This window comes from Manacus vitellinus, unplaced genomic scaffold (genome assembly GCF_001715985.3).
Source record: "Manacus vitellinus isolate BGI_N305 unplaced genomic scaffold, ASM171598v3 scaffold_26_pilon, whole genome shotgun sequence".
Classification (NCBI taxonomy): Eukaryota; Metazoa; Chordata; class Aves; order Passeriformes; family Pipridae; genus Manacus; species Manacus vitellinus.
Window position 1 is genome coordinate 6256539 of NW_021939960.1, and position 6688 is coordinate 6263226.

Here is a 6688-nt window from a genome sequence, read left to right on the forward strand (position 1 = left end):
CACAGCCACAAGCCCACCGTGGCCTCGCAAAACCGCCCACCGTGTCCCCGYACAACCACCCACCGTGTCCCCTCGCAAATACCCACCGTGTCCCGTTGTATGACTTTTTTAAAACTTCTCCACCCACCGCCTCCCCACCCAAACCCTCGGTCGCACTGGTGGTCTCCCTTTCCAAGGCCTCCTGGACTTCCTGCAGGCAGGAGGGCACATCTGTTAAACCCATCGCGGGCGGCTGTGCGCGTCAAAGCGCTCCTACAAAAGCGGATGAAGGCGGTCGATCCTCTTGCTCCATCCCAGCAGCCTGGGACCCAGCCCTCCTGTAGTTCGCAGGGCTGAGGTGGACCCCAGCTCGCCGACCCCGAGGGTGCAGACCCCCGTGCACAGCCCCGAGACTCACCAGCAGCCCCGAAACCCGTGCAAAGGGATGGATCCCCACGCTCCCAGCTCCTGAAGCAAAACCAAGGCAATGCTGATCTTGGGCCGTATATGGGCAAGTCAGACCCGGGGCTGGGAGAACATAAACTTTGTATTTATCTCCACAAAGTAACTCAAGGCATCTCAGTCGCTTCCCAGACTGGCATGTTTATACTTCTCGGGATAAACATACCCCTCAGGCTCTTGAACTGGTGTCTGCCATATCCCAGGATGATGCTCTGACTGCCTGCCAAGCGAGAAAGCTCTGCCCTTTCCTTTCCTCTGGGGATATCGATGTGCTCTGCTGATGTCCATGCCCTTGGGCCTGGAAGGGAAAGTTTGGGAGCTGTGCTAGGGGAGGTTTGGAAGCTGTGCTGGACGTGATGAACCCTTTGGGGCTGAGAACAGCAGCGTGTGGGTGCTGGTGGCCTCTGTGTTCCTCTGAAACCGAAATGCAGACTCCCATGCTTCCCACTTCACATGCTCTGAAGCAGCTTGTGCTCCCAAGAGGGATTTTGCCCACTCAGTACATATGTTAAGGTACAGATCAAATTTGCCATTAATGAGGGACTACTGAAATGTATGTAATTAAGTAGGTATTAATGTATTTGCACTGGACCCTTAGAATGGTGAATGCTCTTGCCAAACATGCTTGAAGAAGCTACATGACAACTCTTGATATTGCTTATGGTCTACATCAGCAATCAAACCAATGTCTGGATTGAAATATGGGCACTGAACAAAAGATAGATTTTGAAACTGTCCTATAAAACGCATACAGGTTTTATGTCTTTTCATATGGCTGTTTCATAAGATCCTTTTTTGTATACTGTTGAAAGTGGGCCATCAACATGTCTTACAGTATTTATTAATAATAATAGGATTAGGATAGGAAACATAAGACAATGTGTTCTTGTAGGCTTTCATTAAAAATCCTACAGTGAAATACAAAGTCTCCTCTTAAAATCTCAAGAACATCCTCAGTATCTTATGCTATTCAATATAGGTCAGGTTTTGAGCCTAAATTATTTGGCAGAACCATCTCATATCACAGCTGTGGAAAAAAATAGTTTGGGATAAAAAGGAATTAAAATCCTTCCTGCTGGCAAGATCATCAAATAAGCCAAGGGATAAATAGGCATGGAAACCTATGTAGGCTTGCTGCAAACAATTCTCTAGAACCCAAGATTGGATTTTGAAAAATAAATGTGTGGCTTTTTTGTTATTCTTTCCTTGTAAAAATAGCTGTGGGATGTAAATCGTCCCACTGAGTCAGCACAGAAAGGAGCAGCCTCCGTGGCTTAGTGGGTTGCTAACTTCAAAGCTGAATTTAGCAGTTTGAGTGTTGCTGCTGTTAATGTTGGGGAGCTTTCATCTACATCTGACAGGTGAACTCGCTCCCGGTGTCTGAGTACAGAGAGCACAGTGCTCTGTTTCAAGGAACTTGACGCTAAAACAGATGAGTGGCACATCAGCATCACTCCCACAAATGAAAGCGACTGGGTACGACCTTGAGCAACCTTTCCTCCCTGCAGGGAATCCCTGGTGTGGGGGGACAGAGGAACCCTGAGCTCATACACGTTCTCTCATTCATGCAGGGGGATGCTGTTTTGGAACATGGCTGGACTCTCCACCCTGCTGCTGCACAGCAGCTTCAAGTTCTGGGCTGAAGCCACTCCAGCCTTAACCACCTCAAAATCCATGGACAAAGAGGAAGACAGATAGATTTGCATTTACAACAATGTTATTGCACAGATATAAAGCATCACTCTGAATCTCCAATACTCAACTCATGCTCATTTTGCTCCTGGAGCTTCTGCTCTGCCTTAAAGGAAGTCCTGGGCTGTGTGGATACATGTCTGAGGAGTCAGGGGCTGCTGGAATAAGGAACTGGTGTGGAACAGGACAAGCCTGCAAGTCCTTATTCCAATAGTATATGGGGAGTAGAGTCACCAAGGTCACAAGGATTTTTCTATGTGCAGGAACTGCAGGATTTGGTCTAAGCATCTGGTATGAGACAGCATTTTAAAGTACATATGTGGGCTGGGTGTTATATTTTTTGCAAAATCATGGCCCAAAATCAAGCAAAGATAAACAGGTCATAAGTATATTTAGGCTGGGAACCAGAAGAGCAGCTTCCATTTGGAGGAACTGGTGGCATTAAGGTACCAGAAATTTCTGTACACATTTTTGCATCCTAAGGAGAGTGGGAATGGGGATCCAAGAGGCCTCATGGGGTACCAGGGTGGTCTCAGTATTCTGGGAGGATGATTCATAAGTGCCACATGCACCCAGAGCTTACTGTCCCCTCTCTTCTGAACAGGCTCTATTCCAAGGACCTTGGAAATTTGACCCAAATTTCTATCATAGCTTGATCCTTTTAAATTCTCTCCTGAAATCAACACACCCAAGGGAACCAGCGCTCTTTGGAGCTCAGCTTCACACTCACCACATCCATCTAAAGACCAACCACTGCATTTTTGGGACTGTGCATTCTCCTGAGCTCATCTTCCTCCTCCTCTTCAGTATGTCTCAGAAAACACATTTCCTATGTGTGTTACGTACGTAAGAAATGATGAAACCCTTCTGAACTGCACTCACATGTTGGATCACTCCTGCTCCCCGCTGGCACATCCGTCTTCATCGCCTTCCTCCTGCATCCCAAACCCTGTCAAGCCAGGTTTGACTCAAGCTGTCGGTCCCATCTGTGTGACCTGCTGTGGTTTTAAGCTGCCTCCAGAGGGTTCCAGTTGTGAGTCCTGGTTTCCCTTGGCCACTGCTGGAGCGGAGTGGCCGTGTCCCCTGGACTGCCATGTGCTCACCCACAGGGGTGACACAGAGTCACCGCAGAGTCACAGTTACAGCAAAATCAGCTGCTGATCCCCAGGAGGCGAACACTGCCAGCAGACCTCTGTGCTGATAACCGTGCACCTGGGAAAATGACTCAGGCTCTCCTGCGTGACACAAAGTATTCAAAAGACAAGGAACCCATTGATTGAGTCATCTCTCTCTGCACTCAGGAGGGCCCTGTTCTCGAGTCACGAAATTGTTACGTGGTGTTTACATGAGGATTTGTGAATAAATGAATCAAACCCTCTCCCCCGGAGCACGTGGTGCTGTACTACGCGCTGTTATTAATGAATCAGTAATTTTCGCGAGAGAATCTTGCAAAATGTGCTTTCTGGAGTGGTCCCCCTGGAGCTCAGCACATCCAAAAGCAGGTTTGGCATGAGTAGGGTGTGCAGCACAGCCCTGCTGGTGCTGGGGAACTCTTGAAGGCTTGGTGAGAATGTTCAAGGCAGAGCAGAAAGCTGTGATACCCAAGGGATGCAAGAGGAACATGAACTTTGGCTTAAAAACTCCTACAGTAAACTTTGCTAGAGATAAAGGAGCAAAGGAACTCCCCAAATCTCTCTCTTCGAGAACCACCACTGCTTTCTGGACTTGCTAAACCTATCCATGACCTCACAGCCTCTTTTCAAAAGTTAAAGGCTTGTCTTTGTCTCCGTTCTGAACACCTGAGTTGTCCCAGTCCTCTCCTTGCTGTGCACCACAGGAGGCTGCCAGGGTCTGTGCTGCCTTTTTCAGACATTCAGGGCACATCTGACCCTGGGAAGGACCTACACAAAAATGCCCATCCCACTTAAATTCCCAAAACAGGATTTAAGCAAGGCTTCAGTAATGCTTGGAATGAGTTTTCCTGCAGTGAACGGAAGAGTGAAGCTGTGTTTCCAAAGCCAGCACTATAAATGGGCACTGCATGCTGACCAGACCCCATCTAAAAGCATTTCACTGCAGAGAAGGTGGTGCTCAGGCTCATGAAAAGGGCATGGATTAAATCACCTTCAAGTCATCTATTGCCATGAAAGCAATACCACCACAGAAGGTTGTGAGGGGAAAGGATCTGACATGCATATCTTTGGTTTTGGTGGTTTTTGGTTCCTGCATTGCAGCCAGCCACATTCCCAGCACAGTTCCCTTTTGCTTTGAGCTTGTTGCACTTCCTACTTTCCTGCCCAGCACTGTCTCCCTTACACATGCAACAGAGGAACCTTTGTGTCGTGGCAGGTTTCTTTTTTTTGCCTGAGATGGAGATTTATACTCACAGCTCGTCTTGCACAAATTTATTTCTCACAAAATTTTACAAATCAAGTCTAGAGAGTAGCTGAAAATGTCAGTTTAGTGGGAGGCTGATGCACAGGGAGGATCAGGGGGTTCTGTGAGCTAAGAGCAGGGATCTGTGCTGCGAAGATGATTAAGCATGTGCAGATGCTTAAGGATCAGGAAGCAAAAGAATTGCAATGGTCTGTCACCAGAATTGTTTGGCCTGACAGGCAATAAGGGAACCACTCGTTGCTATTTTGGATGGACTAAAAGCGAACAGAAATGGTTACACCATCGCTCTCCCAGACTTCTGTGCAATTTCAAATCCGGCCCCTGACCTGAGTGAACCCAAGCTGGGCTCTGAACCCATTCCTCTGGGAAACCAGTTTGCCTGCCCAGATGTCCTACCTACACCACATCACTGGTGACATCAGAGCTGTAAATTGTCTGAACAAAACAAACGTGAGCTGCCAGAAGGACTGATCTGCTCATGGGACAGCTTCCCTTCTGCTGCATTGCTCTGAGGGTAATTTCAGTGGATTTCTGAAGATTATTGTGTAAAACCTCATTCTCGTACTGAGCAGGACTGTGGCAACAAAATGGATTAACTCTGCAAAAAGCATGGATTGCTGGGTCTGGCACACAGATGCCCCTTGGAGTCATTAGCCAAACTTCAGTGGGTTATTAAAGGCTGCTGGGCTGCAGGGAAGGCAGGATCTGCCTGTTGGGCTGAACGCTGCCCTGTGTGTTCCTGCAAACATGTTACCTCGGGCGGAGCTGAACCTCCACATGGAAACCTCTGCGAAGCTCCAGGGCTCCTTGCAGGGCTCAGATTTCTTCCTTACAGCAGAATAGTTCAAGTCAGAGGCTGCCTGCATATCACCAGATACATTTACCTGTCAAGAACGACTTGAACAAAAGACTGACAAGCATAATTATGACAATTAATGGACCTCAGCAGTTATTCACCTTTCTGCAACATGGTGAGAAGGTAACAGCAAGCCAGGGCCTAGGTTGGAGCAGAGAAATTCCAGCACTAGATCAAGTGCAGCGTATAAAGTTTAATTTACGTCAACAACTTGCTCAGAGGAGCACTTTACTCAGACCTGACAAAACTATTTTTTGTTTTTATAGTTATGGGGCTGCCCTAACTATGAAATATGTGTCCCTGCCAGCCCCTCAAACACACCCTGCAGAAGATACGAGTGAAAATGCCTGCTGGAAGAAGGCAAGAAGCAATATAAATAAAAATTAAAGTCCTATAAATTAAAGTGGATTCTGTGGTGGTCTTGTGCAAAGGGAGGGAAAAAAATTCTGTGGGAAAAAAAGAAATTGAGGACTTCATTATTTTTGGCAAGACTTCTGCACCTTTGCTTATCAAGGGATTGTCATAGAGAGGTGATTATTTTATGTGCTATAAAAGTTCCCTCCCTCTTCAGTTCTCCCCATCCCAGGCTACTTCTTACAGTCTGAGGGGCCTCTTTATGGGATTACACTTCGATTTTTTTTTTTTTTTTGGCTGTGGTATTTTTAAAAGACAGTTTTATCCAGTTCACCACCATGCTCAGTGCTGCTCTGGGTATTGCTGCCCCCTGCAAGTCGATCTGAGAAGGGACAGGCTCAGTGCTGCCTGCCCGGGACCGAGGGGGGAAGGCGTCAGTGGTGACCCTGATCCCCTTCCCATGGCCGTGATCTGATGAACGCTTTGAGCTGGAAAAAATCAGCCCTGCAACTCTCGTGACGCCACCACTGCCCTGGGCAGCCTTTTCAGTGCTTGATAACCCTTCTGGTGAAGAAATATTTCCTGATATCCGATCTAAACCTCCCCTTGTGCAACTTGAGGCCATTTCCTGTTGTCCTATCACTTGTTACCAGGGTGAAAAGACCAAACCCCACCTGGCTACAACCTCCTTCCAGGTGGTCGCAGAGAGCGATAAGGTCCCCCGCTGAGCCTCCTTTTTCTCCAGGATGAGCACCTCCAGCTCCCTCAGCAGATCTGTGCTCCAGACCCTTCCGCAGCACCGTCTCAGTTATTTTCCAGCCCGGGAAGTTTAGCTGCTCCGAGCTATCCTGGCAGCAGCCGCCCCGCGGGACTCCCCCGCTCCATCCCCGCTGCCGGTCCGCTTTCCGTGGCTCCGGAGCCATCCGGGGCAGACCTTGCGGTGCTCCC